A 16,752-nucleotide genomic window follows, 5' to 3' on the forward strand; every position below is an offset into this window, starting at 1 on the left:
GGTAGCTTATAGCCACGCAGAGGCTTGGAAGCTTCTTTGCCTTCTGTTGTCTCCAAAAGAAGATAGATTTTTTAATTTGCCAGCTCTGCACACCCACAAAAGGGCCAGTCAAAATTTGGCTCTCTGAAAGAATGGTAAAAACAAGCTCCTATTACAGCATATTTGTATTCAGTTGTCACCAAATCTTACAAGAGTTCATTATACTTTGATAACAAATAAACCATTTCTGATGAACAGCTTCTCTATTTTAGCTGCAGAAAGCTACAGCAAAATTAGCATAACTATGCAAAAAAGCATGAATTATCCAAAAGCCCTTTGCTCTGAATTAATTTATACTGAAAAATGACTGAATCATTCATGACATACACTGCAATTCACCAATGCTTAAGCCTGTTACGTGGCTTTTAGAACGTGGCAATATGAAGCGAGGACATGGAATTATGGACAGCCGACTGAAATGATGAGGGACTCGTCTTTAACACCACTCAAAAACAGCTGGTAGCTTCCAAGTTCAGCAGCTCACCACTGGACAATTTACCAGCCACTGCAACACCTGAGATCATTTGTGATAACTCATTTAACTTTTCTGCACGTCCTCCTCCAACTACTCAAATTAATGCAGTATTTTTGTAAACTGTCGGCCAACATTCAACAAAATACTCTATTCAACGAAATATTCTCGAACTCTATAGCCAGGTGAAGGCTAGACTTTTGCTTACCTGTGTTTGATGGTTGTGATCAATAACACGAGACCATGTCTGTTTCCCAATTGACTTTTTCTTGCAAGTGTTTCTTGCACACTGTTCACGTTTAACATTTCCTTTCCAAAAGGCCTTAGAAAGTTGAACAGCTGTGCAAAGGCACGCATTTGTGCTAGCAAATGACATAAAGCATGACTAGTAACAGGAAGCGAACCCACTGAAAAAATGCCAGCTTGGGTAAACTGAAAGCCTGGAGAGCCATGCAATTATTGATTTTCCACCACGGAGATCTTTTTCAGCTCTGCAAATTACATCATTCCATCTAAATTACTCATCTGTATGGACAAGGAGAATAAATGTTGTGTTTTAAAACACAGTTTAGCAGTACTTCACGAGGAGGCACAGCTTCAGTGCAGGCTAGAAGTGTCTTCAATTTTTCCTGTCATGCACTTTCCACATTACACAGTCCTTTTTCAGCAGAGAAGTCTGCAGATGCTCAGGTGATAGATGATTTTTGCAAGCACGTTCACCTACCTCACTGCAAATCAGGGTTATTCCACAAAATTCTGTGGGACTACAGTAGCATAATATAAAACAGAGTAGCGAGGGACAACAGGAAAAGCTCCACAAAAGAAACTCAAAATCTACTCACCAAACACTGGAAGACGGTAGAACTAGAAAGTTACGCAATATTGGGTACTCTATAATGAAATATCTAATAATAAAAAAAAATAAAGCAGCATGAATCAATCACATATACATCTCAAAGTTTTGCTTGTTAGCTATCAAAATGTTGTCAAGATAAACAAAGAAAATAACTAACTCATCAGGCCAAAGTTAAGCCAGGCCTCCCTGGATGCCATTAACAGGTACTGGCAGCAACGGGTCTGAGGCTACGCTTTCAGGATTGCTAAGACAAAGTAGTTCCAATTTTCCATAAAGAAAAGAACAAACATGGGAAGAAAATCACTGCCTCCTTGTCCAAGCAACACCTGCTTACCAAACAACTTCAACCCTACCCTATTTAAATGCATCAGCGTTAAGACCAGGGTCCTCCCCCATTCCACACCACTTCCTGGAGTTGACTCCACAGCATCGTTAAATTAGCATGCCTGACAGCTAATAGTCATATTGCAAGCACGAACAGCCAAAGGGGCAAACTACCTGCCTGCTACGCTGCCATGAGTCTGAAACAGAACTTCATTATCAGTAAACCTACTGATTCTCACCCAGCAAATACTCATTTTGAGGCCTCCTAATTACAATATTGATTACATGGTGGGGAGCTCCTATTTTTTAAACCTACAGATTATTATATTCATTTTCTTGATTAAAAACAAAGTACAGTGCTCTGCAGTGTAGACAGAGGCTTAGTGCCTTCTTACATAAGTAAAAGGAAAGCAAAGCCGCTGCCATTTTTATCTGTTTTCCTAAGGTAATTAAACACTGCTCCATTGCCTCTTACCTTTCAGCACAGGTGACTATTATTTTGTCTAGGTGACTGAATTACCACCAGGATTTGGAATACTGAGCATCAAAACCATCTCTGAATGTAACACTAAACACTTGATTCCTTTTATACATCATGAAATCCAGAGATGGCCAGGTATATGGCGTTTCAGGAGGCAGCTGGGATGCTCAGCAGGCAAATGTCTATATTAAATTAATTTAGATATCAAAGGCCAAATGATCCATGACTCTCCCTAACTCTTCTTTTCAAGTTTTATGGCACATTTGTCTCCATTTAAGCAAGTCTTCAACCTGGATTTCTGCAGGACTGTACATCTAATAATCTATTTTGCATTGAATTCACCAGCTTGCCGTGCTCAGAGTGAGAATCTTCACCTTCAGTAACTTTCCAATGAAAACTTTGTCAGAATCAGTACATTTCACATAACCTTTCAGCAAAATCCCCCATTTTGTTCTTGAAGAGGTTTTTCAGCACCACCACCAAAATTCTAGACGTTCCAGTTTAAAGAAACTCTCTAAAGAGCTCTGTAAAATGTTAATAGACCAGTTAAGAGGAAGAAATTACAGGATCATGTCACCATTACCACAGCACTTACTTCTGCCTAACTTATTAGCTTTGAGAATTCTGCAAATGACAGACGAGCCAAGACACACACAAATAACAAGAGCTTCTTTTTGTGCCCCTTTCAGTCATTAAGTCTCAGATAAAACTATTTGCTCAAACCAGTTTCCAAGCAATGTGTCTAAGCACCCAAGTTCAAAACTAGAAGAGCCATTCAAGCCTCCTTACTTTTAAACATATTCCAACTCAGAAGCTTGTTTAACTGGCCTGCTTGGTTCTGTGATTTATTTCTTGACATTTCCAATAGCTCATATTTTCCTTGCAGACATAGGTCTTGAACCCCTTCATTGCTAGTCATCTGCGCCGAGGACCTGTGCTTCTATGTACTTTTATAAACACAACAAAACATCTAGGTTTTCCAGACCTCCAGTCGCTCTTGCAGCTTGTGTGTGTTCTTAAGTTTACATCCTAGTTTAACCATGGGCATTTAAACTTTACACTAATCCAAAAATGGCCTTGCTACCACCAGTTCCACATTTTTAATATTTTTCTAGTCAGCATCCCAAAGCCTCCACACATCCTTTCAGCTGCACTGTTATACCACAGCCAGTATACAATAAATGACTATCATCATCATGCTCTTCTCTGTTTCAGAAGTACCCGTAGCAGAAGAGGTGCCAGCACCATTCTACGGAGATGTTACCCACATTAATTCACTTCAGATGGGAAAGAAAAGTTGTTTTGTTATCCTGTGTAGCACAGGCACACGGCTACCACAGGAATTAAGAAAATACTTTCATCTTCAAAGTGGGCCCACCACTACTACTCACTTTGCTATTTTTGACATTTCATAGTATTCTGCATTTCTGCATTGTTTTTCCCCAGTTTCAGAAGCAGATGTTCTTTCCCTATGGTATTACTGCAGTTGCTCTTGGCCATCCTCAACATCTTTGATTAATGACATGCAACAGTACTGGCTCCATCATTTATTAATACAACTTTTCCTGTATCAATTGCCCAGGCAATGCTTCTGCCAAAAAAAAGAGGGCCAGCAAGAAAGAAGTGGAAGTGAACCGAACATAGTAGCTTGAGAAGGCCGAGTAATGTCCTTAGTAATTCCACCAACATACAGGAGCACCAAATGGAAACATAAAAGAACCAGGGGCTGAAGCAGCCAGTAATCTCCCTGTATAGAGAGATTTTTGACATGCCTACTATTTGGCTTCTATCATTCTAGGCACTTCCATAATACCTTTTGTTATTCTCAAGGAAAGAGTTGTCTTTTGCTGCTTAAAATCATGAAAAGGCAGATCACAGACAAGGATACTTAAATAAACTTAAATGATGATATAACAGAATACCTATCTTACACATTTATCTAGGCTCAGAAGCACTGGAGTGGATAAATCCAAGACTTGCAGCAGTAGTCACTACAGCTCAGTTTCTAAATACCCTAACTTCTACGTAGGTGAAAGAGGAACAGCTGACAGGACAACTTCACCTACAATCTCCCAAGATTATGCTTAAATCTGATCAGGAAGTTTCTCTATAGATGGCGCAAGAGATAAGAAGCAGATGAACAGGGCTTTCTGGAAAGCCCAGACTACCTCATTCATCATCTGACTAGTTCAAGTCTTCCTTCAGCAGGAGGTTTGGATAATGGTCTGTGTTTTCTCTAAGCATGCCATAGGTCTAAAAATGGGAAGAAAGTGACCATCGTTTAAGCAAAACCAGTTTCTTTATTCATCTTATCTGCCTTTCCATCCCAGAATTTTATCACTTAAAGAACTGAAATGAAACTAGAAAACAAAAATTGTCTTTCAGTACATCAAAGATAGAGGAGCTGTGCACCACGTTTATTAAAGACCAGGACTTGGTAAAGCTCTGTAACATGCAATGAAAAGCTTTCCATGACAGAAAAGTACAGATTTTACAGAAAGCTACAACAGGCTTTGAGTATTTCAAGACTACATTGACTAAGATGCATACAAACCATATCCCACAGCAGAGCTTTGATCCCCAGCTAGGGATTAAAGGAGCAATGAGGCTATGAATCAATAAGGCATCTGACAGCACATTCAAGTTACACCTCTGTATTTAACAGAACATGGCAAAGGAAACTGAATGGCCCAATAATCTGTCACACACAGTAGTTCATCGTGTGGCTCCTCCAAGGTTCAGAAATGAATGCAGAACCAAAAGGGTAGCTCCAAAAGGAGAAGCAGCATTCCTACGGGGTGGGGGTGGGGAATCAAACCATCACATTCAGCAAGAGCTAAGAAAAAACGCATCACAGCTACCACGCTTTTTTTCTCCAAAAAGCCATGGTGTATAAAGTTGCCTTAAACACTTTATGGCATTAGGAAAAAAAAAAAAAAAATCTATCACCTGACTTTAAAGATCTTCATAACTGAGTGATATCAAAGGCCTCAGACATGAAATTTTGGCCTCATCTGTACATATCCAGACAATCACCCCATCCTGACTAGAACACTGCAACTATAAAACTGAGAAGGGAGTTCAGCTCCTTAACGACGTACCACATAGCGGTACAAAGACGACCACAGTTACTAGAGAAAGTTACTTTTCCCTCACAAGTTTAAGCTCACGAGACACGAAGGGCTTGCAGTCCAGCTGCGTGTTTTGAGCAGTGTCACCAACTGCTACAAAAGCTTCCACACCGACTCCTCCTTTCACTTACTACAAAGCTGGTAGCTCGTTGCAAAGCCCAGCAGCACAAAGCTGCCCTTGTCAGAAGGGGAACAAACAGGTCCATTTTCAAGGCAGAAGCCCAAGGATCCTTCTGTCAGAAGATAATAATGAGGTCTAAGGGAGAGCTAAATAACAGGTGAAAGCTTTCAATGAACTCCAGCCCAAAAAGCAAAAAATCCAACTAGCCATCTGAGAAATAATTAGCTCCTCATGCCTCTTTTCCACATCCATCATCACAACCCAATTGCTCTGTCTACAATTTACCAGTTTAAGTGGAAAAGGATCTATTCCCCGACATCCCTACCTGACCACGCAGCACAAATACTTGTTTTTCAGATCCTCAGAAAAAAACCTAAAATAGCACAAATGGATGTCCTATGAAACCCATCAGTAGCACTGTTTGTAGCTCACTATTTCCATTTCTCCCTTACCACTGTAGTAGCATGACCTTTTCTTTATTGTTTTCTTGTCCTGGGCTCATTCAGCATTCAGTGTAATAGCACAGAGCAGAAATGAATTCCTTTACTGGGATTCCCCCCAGGTGTTATACAGTAAATTACCATTACTTACTGAACACTTAAGATATGAAATACTTACTGCATAGTCATAAATAGAGTAATAACAACTACTACATCCCTCTGGTAAGATGCCACTTTCTGTTACTCCCTATGAAAATAAAGAATGGTAAAACTCATGTTTCACAGCCTTCCTGTTCATGCTGGGAGATCAAGATCTCCGAAGCAGTGTCCCAGGAGTGACACCATCGAGTAACACGCAGATGTCCGAAGGGAGTCTCAGCATTTAGGATTTTCTTTCTAGCAGAGGACCACCCCTATGTCGAACTCCTGTTCCACACTTTTCCAGTTGACAAGGAAAGGTATCAGGAGCTGCATGAGCCTGCATTGCATGGCACTGCTGCACAAAGGCTTAATCTCGTTATGTGATAAGTAGTCTCGACACTGACTGTGCCATGCAGTATGCACTCAACTAGCTGCTTTAGTCCTTTCCTGGGGTCAGCGGAGAGCACCGCAACAGGAGCGCAAGAGGTACACGTGGGGATTCAGCACATGTTAAACAGGAGAGGACTCCACAGCCAACCGCAAGACGCTCCAAGTGCTGTGCTTAAGGAGCCATGCCAGGCTCCTCGATTATGCAGCTGTCGGCACACCTGCCCACTGCTCCTTCCCAGAAACTTCCCTTTCCCCTTATACCTGGCAGAAGGCAAGAGTCTGAAGTAAATAACATGGTTACTCCTGTACAGAGTCTCATGGACTAGTACAACAGGCACCATTAAGAATTGTTACTGTATGTGATAAAGCCTACCAGTAACAGTTAGATCGAATAGAAACGATCATGGGATTTGAGCAGATTTTTTTTTTTAAATAACACCAACGCTAGCACCTAGTAAGTTCATCAGAATTAGTGAAGTTACCAGAAATACCAAAGTAGTTATTGAACAGTTGACTCACTAAACCACAGAATTGTAGTTAAAAAAATAAATAAATAAAAAGAGGTACTAGCAAGCACAAGATGTAAATTTGCTGTGGATTATATTCTCACCCTGGCACATCATTTATATTAGTATGGTTAGGGACTAGTCTGCCTTGTACATCTGTCTACAGCACACATGCTGAACAGGCAGGCTAGGAAAGGACCTCGTGGTTCACAAAACCCAGCTTCTGAAACCACAGTGGAGCCTGCCACAGAGTCACGTTCAGAACCTGAACAAGCACCACCCGAACAACAATTTAATATTTCCCCTCCGTCCTTGCCCCAGCAGTTCAAGGCTACCCAGGTATTCTCCTTCTCTGTTAGTAACACTTCTTGTTTCATTCCAACATATTCACGGCCAGTCTAAACTGACTTACTCACGCAGTATCACCTAAAATAGTTCTGCTCCCTCCCTGATGTTTACCCACCTGATATATTTATGTACACAGTTTATGGCTGCTCTCCTATTTTCGCTAGATTACACAAATGAAGCCAGATCTGATCTTGTTTTACAGAAGATAACTACAACATGTCAGAGTAGTCTAGACAACAGCCATCACATGTATACCAGCTTATAAGGATAAAGTAACAATCGAAAAGCACCAGTTGTCTTTTACCTACAAACACATATAAATATTATTTTTGTACATTTTCATTATTCAGAAACACTGCTTATAACAGTTCCTTCTCAGCTTCTTGCTGCTCACATAGTTGTGTCCCCTGAGAGCGAAACCTAACAAAGTACACTGGCGCACCATCGTAGATCTCTGTTTATACAAATGTATGGGTTTCAAATACCATTTATCATACATTTCTGAAGGATGAAGTTACGTGACTCCATGGCAAGTGCTGTACTCCCCCGGGAGAAGGAGGAATTTCAGCTACATGCTGGTTGAAATGACAGTTAATGACTCTCCTCTATCTCCAATAATTGAACCATTATTTAACATATAAAGTCTTAATTGCTTCATGTTTTATAGGTGCCTTCTCCGATTTGTGCTGCTGCTCAGAGGGTAAGAATACAAACCATTCAACTAGCTGAGAATCACAATCCCTTTTCCTTTGCCTTAGGGTTTTTTTGGTTTTAGACCTTCAGGGCTCAAAATTGCTAGTTTTGGGGTTTTTTTTCTTAATCTAAATCCATAATTGCTAGAAACAAAATGGAGTTGAAATTCTTGCATTCCACTACTTCAAGAGCTGGGGCTTAAAGCTACTCAAATCCTACAATCCTGGAGAGAGATACCATAAAAGCTGTCAGATTTCCCCTATAGGACGCACAAACTTAAGTGTTATTGCATCACAGGGGTAACTTTCCGCTGTCCCCATTTTGTAGTGTTAAGGAACACCTCAGACTCCATTACATAATGCAGTAATCTGTGAGTATGCATCAAATGTTAATAATTACATCTAAATTAATCCATTGACCTTTTAAGTACATTTACCTCACTCCCCAGAAAACAGCACCTTCAAGGCTTCAGATCATCATATGTTGTAACCCTCCCCACCCTCCCCCCAAAAAAAACCCAGCAAGTAGCACTGCAAATAAACCTGTCTTGCACTGGACGCAGAACTAGATTTTGCTATACATACGAACAAAACTAGTCCCCAATCTTGCAACCAGTCACTGATGTATTTAGAAGAATGGGGATTTTGCTACTATGTTTTGATCCTGAAACTTTTTTGGCCACTCTGCAAACAGAACTCCTCACCTGTCACAGTAAGCTTTTTGACCCAGTTTTTTTCCCCATTAACTTCTAAACTCAGCACATTTTACATGGCAGCGACTGAAGAGATAAAGCAATCCCATTGATTAAGATCCCAAACAACTGTAATGACATTTTGAAGCGCAAAGCCCATTTGCAAAGCATCCTACAAAGCATATCCTAGGAGATTCTCATTTACCTCTGCTAAATAAAAAGCCTAAACATGCTTTGAAACTGCAAATATAAATAAGAATTCAGTCCTTTAAAAACAAGGTCCTTCACTATCTTTAAGTTACAGGACATAGCATGTTTGCTCTTTCGCCAGTCAGGTCCCCTAGCATTTCTCCCTCAGTTAGCTTGCTTCTTACAAGAAATTGAAAAAAAGAAGAAAAAAAATCTGTGAGAACAGCTGCACAAATATTTTAACTGCCAGGGACAAAGTTTCTCTCCAGTGTCCAGAATTTTTTGTTGTGTTTTGCAAAACCACTCTACAGTAGATAACCACGGTGACTATCCATGCGTGTGACACACGATTTTGATCTCATTCCCAGAAGAAAGGTAAAAGCTTAACTCAAGCCCACCAAAAAGACACACACACACAGAAAACAACAAGGCACACAAACACTTGAAGGAAGTGTCTAGAGGCTCCTACATGTAGAAGCTTATACAGCAAATAGGCTGTTTGTTCTGCCTTCTTGTGGACAACCAAAATACTGGGGTAGGTAGCTTACTATTACAAGCAGACGCACAGCCATTTTTTCCTTCCTGTATCATCATCATCTCACGTTTAACAACAACACTAAGACCACAAATTACACAGCATGCTTTCCAAGACAATACAAAGATAATTAGGCAATGATATCATTAAAAAAATATTTCCAGAAGCCTTTATTTATCCCCGAGATACATCTGCATTCACACACTTGTCTGAGCATTGCAGGTTTCTAGCTTCCAACAGGAAGCTTTAGGAGCGAGTTTTATCCTGCTCTGTGCTATACATGGATAACTGCAATTTTTATTTCTTGGTCCCAGCTCAAGGAGGTCAGGTGAATATGATTAGCACTCCATTACGATAATAAACTGAATAGCCAGCCCTAAATACACACAGTAACAGTGATAAGTGTTAAGTAATAAGATCTTGAAGCTATTGTAGCACACAAAGTTATTTAAAAGTTTGGAGAGCATTAAACTCCCCCCCCATGCCCCCAAATACTGAAACAATGTAAAACCACTGTGGCTGAGGAGGCCAGTCTCCAGATCCAGCTGATCCTTAGAGTAAGATTTGAAAAGTGAGAAGCAAAGCTGATAGAAAAATATTGCAGAGACAGCAGATGAGACTTTCTCAAGCAACTCAATAGGGGCTGTAAGCATACTTTAAATTTCCCTTGACCACAGTGCTCTCCCATCTGCTAAACACTAATCTAGCACGTTGGGATTACTGGAGCACAGCAGCACTTCAGCATAATCATTTTCCATCTCTGCACCCCACTATGGCGCTTGCTGTCAAGTAGGATATTCAGGAAAAGAATCCCTGCTTTAGGTACGCTCCAGCATGCTGACAACTGTCTCAGATGATCTGTATTTGTGTGACCAACTCATGTGATTCATTTTTTAAGAGACTCATTCTGTAAGGCTGTGCCCACTCATCCCAACAGCACCACTTGAAAATGAGATGGTGATCTTGAAAAATCAAAGGCAAAAATATGCATCACGGCATGCTCTAAGTCACCAGCTTTTATCCTTCGTAATGCCCACCCCTTTCTGAATGAAGAAAAGCAAGCCTTCAAAAATAGCATAGGTCTATGCCAAACTGCACGTCTGCTATGGTCATTCAGTTCCTCACCGGTAGGCCAGAAAGAGGCAGATGATCAGGTTATTCTGTTTTTCCCAAGTGACTTCCAAACAAACGGACAGCTACAACAGGCCACAGTTCACCCAGCCTAGGATCCTAGGTCTCGAACTGTGGCCAAAGTTAAACCCTCCAGGGATGAGCACAAGAACCAGGACAAGCACATAACGATACTTGCAGCCAGCCACCCCTTAAACCTGGGTTTTCCTTTTAGTAACCACAACATTTTGCTGCAAGCATTTCCGCATCTCTAATTACAATGAAGGTGTAAAGAAGGTGTGCAGTCCTACCTCCCTTCCACCGTTTTGAACCAACCACCATCACCTTTCGATACACCCTAGTTAGCGTACTAGAGAGGAAAGGGAACAAATGGCCTCTGTTCACACTTTCCATGCCACTCATTAATGCAGCCTTCCCTGCTCTGCTTCCCCCTCAGTCATGTCACATTCAGGCTGAGTCTTTTCCTGCTTGGCTGTTGCTTGCACAAAAGCTGCTCTATATCCTTGACCATTCTGGTCACCTTTTTCTAAACCTTTTCCAGCTCAACTAAGCTGCAAATCACTTGCATTTTAGGGTAGCAAGAGATTCCTCTGGTGTCACCTCTACCCCCTTCACATTTTTCTTCTCACAACAGAGGATGCGGTAGCTGAGGGAGGTAAGAGAAACAGCAAGAGAGACAACTTGGTGAAAAACCAAAATGCTCCTGTTGAGCCCTAGGTCCAGTCATTCTGCAAAGGATGAACTGGAAGGCTCTATTCTCTCTGTTAATGGAGCACTCTAGATCCTCGTAAAAGAGGCAAATAGCTCAAGCAATGTCCTGTAGCCAACACATTTTGGCCCGGACTACACAAATGCACGAAAAGGCATGTTTGGTTCTCAATTAGCAAGATCTGCGGGGATCTTCTCCCCTTTTCAGTGCTTGCCTGCCTCCTGGACTCTGGAAAAAATATGCTCTTTTCTTCTCTTTTACCTTTCATAACACTTTTTGTGGTTGTTCAATTTGGCAGGCCAAGAACACCAGTCCAGTTAAACTTTAAGCTGCTCTAAAAGCACAGGCAAAAGTGGGAAAAAGGAGAACAGGAATAAAACATTTCTTTAGAAGCAACAGACATGAAAGAGATTCAGCCACCTTCTTCACAAGGGAGCTATTATCCATAATTGCTATTATACATAATTGCACAAGACTGAACAACAAGGATACGAAAGGTATTTCGTGACAAGAAAACATATAAACATTACCAAGGATTTCAACATGTGTTGCTGAAGTTTGTTTCACTGAGCCGCAGAGCACAAAAAAACAAACAAAAAACAACTAACCAGTACTACAGTAAGCAATAGAGGTTGCTTAAAAAACGCTGAGCTAACCTGCTCCTTCAAGGCCTTTGGCCTGGTGTAGCGCCACATTTTGACTAGGAAGGCCCAGCAAAGCAAGAGCTGAGACAGGCAGACAATAAAATGAATTGAAACGGTTAACGAATAAGTCACAAACCATAACTAACTGATCAAGCCTCATAATGCAGGTGGTTTTTAGTCTCAGAGGAACTACCTTATTTTGCAGTTTAACCAATGACCTGGAAGAAAAAAAACAGCACCACAGCTGAAGAACGGTGCAGGTGATACCAGTAGTGGGGAAATGATAATTACAGAGGATGACTGACAGCCAGACAGCCGTCTGTGCACCAATCTGGGTGCTCCAGCTCAGCAGATGCACAAGTTGTGAAGCAGTGACAGTATCCGAGAGCATCCTTCTGCCAAAAAAACTCAGATCCCTGTTCAACCAAAGAGACACATCTCTGGCACCTTCACAAGAAGAGTAGTAAGGAGAAAGCAAATTATGGTATAAAGGTCATTATGTCTCTGGATTTGACAGGACCTCACCTAAAGCATCGACTTCAGTGTTGGTACTCAGAAGTCCAGAAGCATTTTGGAAAACTGGAAACAGTTTAAACATGATTGGAATAAACAAACAACTGGAGATCATAAGGAAGGAATTCAATCTTCTGGCTTTATAGAGACGAGGTAAAGAATAAGGCAGTAACTCTAGAGAGAGCAGATGTCTGGATAGTGAAGGCTGTGAAGACCTAATGAGAATCAGAGCTATCAAAGCCAGTAGCTAAAGACAGTCAAATTAAACAAGAAGTAAAACACATACTGAGAAACTGATGATAATTATATAGGGGATACCTCACAGTGCACTGGGATGAGAGTCTATAAATTGACTTTCTGTATACAAAAAATAATATTTTCCTAAAAGAAATGGTCTAGCTTATAACAGGAATTAAGTCAAGGATGCTTATGGTCCATTTTGGCTTCATAATCAATTAAACAAATACAAAATTTCTTTACCATCCTTTCTCTACCTATCTTTACCATCCACACTGTCACAGCCCCACAGTAATTGGCAAAGCTGAGAAGAAGGAAAGAGTTGGGGAACATACAAGACACTGCAGAATAGGAAGGAGGTTCTCAGCATGAAGGTCCTTTCACCAGGATCAGCCACCTATAGCCTGGGTACCACAGTTGGCCTGCGGACAGAGCATGGCATGTACCTACTGAAAGCAAGAGCACAAAACCACAACCCTGGGGAGGCACCAGCTACTGGTGCCTGCTCTGGACAGAGCAGGGCCCAAAGCAGCTTCCTCACACCATCAGGTTGCTTCTGGGAGTCCAGTAGTAGCGCCACTACGAGGCAGCATCTCCTGGCTCCCACAGTAACACTTCCACCACCTAATGCCACTCTCTCTTCCCACCTCTCTAAAAGTTTGGGAGTTCAGCCTCATTTGAATACCTCTCTGCAGATGAATGAGTCCGTTTAGCTGTCTCAAAGCAGGGCTTGTTGACATCTGCTATGCTACTGAAGTCTAAGAACACTAATCTTTGAGACACCTGGTATTTTCGTGCCCTTTTGGAGCACTACAAAAGCAAGCCACTTGTTTTCCAATTCAAAAAGAAACCTAATCAATATTTTCTCCTAAACACAATCAACAATTCTAAATAGTTTGAAAACCTTGCATTTCTTTAACATTTTAATACAAATACAATCACTAGCAGTTTTTGCAGGCTTCCTTGTAGAAAGGGAGAGCGACCTGGAAATTCAGTCTCTGTTGTCATTTCCAGCTTCTGTCACTCCAAGGACAGACAGTGAAGTAACACAAGTTTCATACAAAGCTGTGCATTTCCTTGGAGTCCAGCAGTATCGGCCACCTGCCCAACCTGGAGTCTTCAACATTGCAGGAAGCAAACTACCATACAATGGATGAAAAAAAAAAAAAAAATACACGAGATTTTCCATCCATTTTGTTGTTGTTGTTGTTTTGGTATTTGAAGAAAAGGCATCATTCCTTTGCTTCCTACCTGAGAACTAACATAGTTCATTCACCTGTAGAAGAGTTTACAACAAATGCCATCTTGGTACTACACTGAAAATGCCAGTCTTCACCAGCATTTTCTTCTTATTCATGTCTCAGAAAAACTCAAAACAAATAAAGCAGATCACTAACAGCTCCAAGAACAAAACATACTTCTAAAGGCCATCAGGTTGCAATAAACACCAAACAGCCTGCAGTGAAGACAGCTAAAGGTAGTAGGATGCAAATCACTTAAAGCTAACCACCATGAATTACAACTCCCACTTTTTTCTGGACTTGTTTAAAAATTACATATTGACTCAAGCAGCAGGAGATGAAAAGGTCCTGAAAGCTGCCTGTGCTCTATAGCTGGGCAAGTAACTTGCAGGGGATTTCTGTTCCAGCTACTTCTGAAGACATGGCCCTATCAGGAGTTCAGCCTATTATTGTGAAGCAATTGCCCTTAAGGGAGCTTAATTTCTAACTTTCTAAACTCTGTCTTCAGAAAACTGACCCTAGCTATAAGGAGTGATCTTCATGCACCAGCCTGCCACTACAGGAGAGGCACATGTCTTAAAGGAGTAACTTGCTGCCTCCCTCTCACTTAAGCCCAGAAATGCATTGCAGCACAGCATGAAGAACAGAAACTCCTTCTCTGCAGAAGGACGTCTGTGAGCTGAGTCCTCTTCACTATTTCCTTTGGGTTATTTACTATGGGGCTTTTTGTGTGCAGGCACACCACTTACTGCAATCTATTCCTATGTAATTTCATAACAGGATGAAAGCCAAAAATACAAGAAAAGAAAAAAGCAGCAGAGGGACAAGGCAACAATCAAAAGAGGCAGACAAATAAAGTTGAGACATCAAGCACAAAAAAAATGGAGTTCTAAGAATATTTATTTTTAACTTGCGACTCACTCTACTGTGTGCCATAAAATGCCTTTTGTAGTAACAAAACCTGCATAGTAACAAAATCTGTGTTTCATAGGGACTGGAGATCAGCACTTCACTGTCAATCTTTCCTTCTGTCTACGTATTTGTAACTATGAGTACCCAGATGCTGCCTTCTGTAAGTACTAGCTGCAAATAAACTGATTGTAGTGAGGAAAGAGTGCTCTGTTCCTTGTCTTGATAAATCTCCATCCCTTAATTCTTACCTCAAGGGGAATCCTTTGCCCAAGTGCATGGGAAGATACTGCTGCCTTACAGGTACAGAAGAACTCCCCAACAGAACAACTTACTCTCCTCATGTCCTACTACCTGCTGATCTAATAAGAGTTATTGCCTTCTCACAGCAACCACACTACTTACTACAGACAAACAGAATTCAGATTAATATCCAACAAATTCAGAAGAATGAAGTCACTACAGTTACACAAAGAATGAATTTGGTTTCTTATTTCTACCTCTACAGGACAAGGGCTAACTTTAAGAGGACCACGCAGTTTATTTCCACTCATTTGTTGTACAACGTTTCTAACAACATCAAATAAGAATCACTCAGTACTCACCACTCTAAAACCCATAAACTGGCAACATATATCCACTTTAGTAGGAAGACAGATAGATAAATATTTTGTACAAACTCAAAGGAGGAAAAAAAAGACAACTACTATCTAATCGTAAAAAGAAATCCACTCAGTAGCTTTAAAATCCACTCAAGATTCCCTAATCCTTTGGTAATTACAATCAAAGTGCTTATTCTGAAGTCTGTCCCATGGAGCCTGTTATTTCTGAATGCCCCACATTTGTGTAAAAGGAGGTTAAGAGAACCACCACAAATCCAAAGATGAATATTATCATGCAGACTGCAGAAATCATAAAGGGCTTTTTATTTATATTTAAGCCAACAAGTAGTCAGACGACAGCATATTCAGCTTGTATCCCTGAAACCAGCCCAAAAGAATGCTGCTATAAAGTATTTAGCACCGTTAAGAAATAATAGTGTGTAACTGAACACTTAGAGCTGCCTCCCTCAGGCAGACAAGAACAGCCGTCACAGACAGCTGCTGCCACTGCTTCCTGGTCTGCAGTAATTATCTGTCCTGTAAAGAACATACAGTTTTGTCACCAAGATAAAAAACAACTTAATGCCACCTACCCTGTTTGCAGCCGCAGTGCTGACCCGAGCCAGTGAAAGCTCCAAAACCACTCCAGATGAGCAGTCCTATCTTCCACAAATGGAGCTGATATTCTCACCCATAAACGTGGTGGCTTAAGACAAATTCGGAAACTGTCGAGCTAAAACACGCTGTCACTGCGGTGAGAAGTTTCTTTTACTCCTCCCTCTCTCAAACGGTGAAATCATCCGTGCACACACAGACCCTGAGGACTGCTACCACCGCACAGGAGCCCTGCACTCGCACTGTATGCCCTCAAGAAATCCCAGCCACCGCGTGAAGAACAGCCTAAGAAGTTAGAAAGAGTGACTGCGTGTGTATGAATGTGTAAATATACGGTACGAGAGGCTGGAACAGCGTCTCAGGGCCAGCCCTCAGACGCAGCCCCAGGTTTCAGATTTCATTGGCAGCTGGCAGCACTGGAGCACACTCACAGCATTGCTGTTGCGCCGGGGAGGAATCCAGCTCGCTTCCCAGACATCTCTGGAAATCCCAGCAACACAGCATCCGTGACCATGCCAGTGCCTCACGGACCCTCTGTTAACTGTTTCACCATGCTTGCTGTTGCTATAGAGCAGGGGTCCACACTCTTGCACGGTTAAGAAATGCAATCTCTGCTACGCCTTGTGATTCTCAAAGCCCTAACCTGCAATTCTATAGGAGACCTTGCCCATTGCACACACAGCAACTTGAGCATGCCCTCGGGAAAAGGGACTTCTCTCCTGTTGCACACACAGGCAACAGCAACCGACTGACAAAAACACTGTGACTCTAAGTAGATTATCCCCCCTCCCTTT

At 41.4% G+C, this 16,752-nt stretch overlaps 1 protein-coding gene across 2 annotated transcripts in view; it reads right to left on the reverse strand.

Moving 5' to 3' along the window:
• The window catches only part of ARHGAP24 (Rho GTPase activating protein 24), a 244,367-nt gene extending 228,136 nt beyond the window's left edge, over nucleotides 1-16,231 (reverse strand). For both annotated transcript variants that reach the window (XM_026068474.1, XM_026068473.1), the window contains exon 1: nucleotides 15,937-16,231. The gene's annotated coding sequence lies outside the window, so the exon portion shown is untranslated. The remainder of the gene's footprint in view (nucleotides 1-15,936) is intronic.
• Nucleotides 16,232-16,752: the final 521 nt, after the last annotated feature.

This window comes from Apteryx rowi, unplaced genomic scaffold (genome assembly GCF_003343035.1).
Source record: "Apteryx rowi isolate R43461 unplaced genomic scaffold, aptRow1 scaffold_270, whole genome shotgun sequence".
NCBI classification, from domain to species: domain Eukaryota; kingdom Metazoa; phylum Chordata; class Aves; order Apterygiformes; family Apterygidae; genus Apteryx; species Apteryx rowi.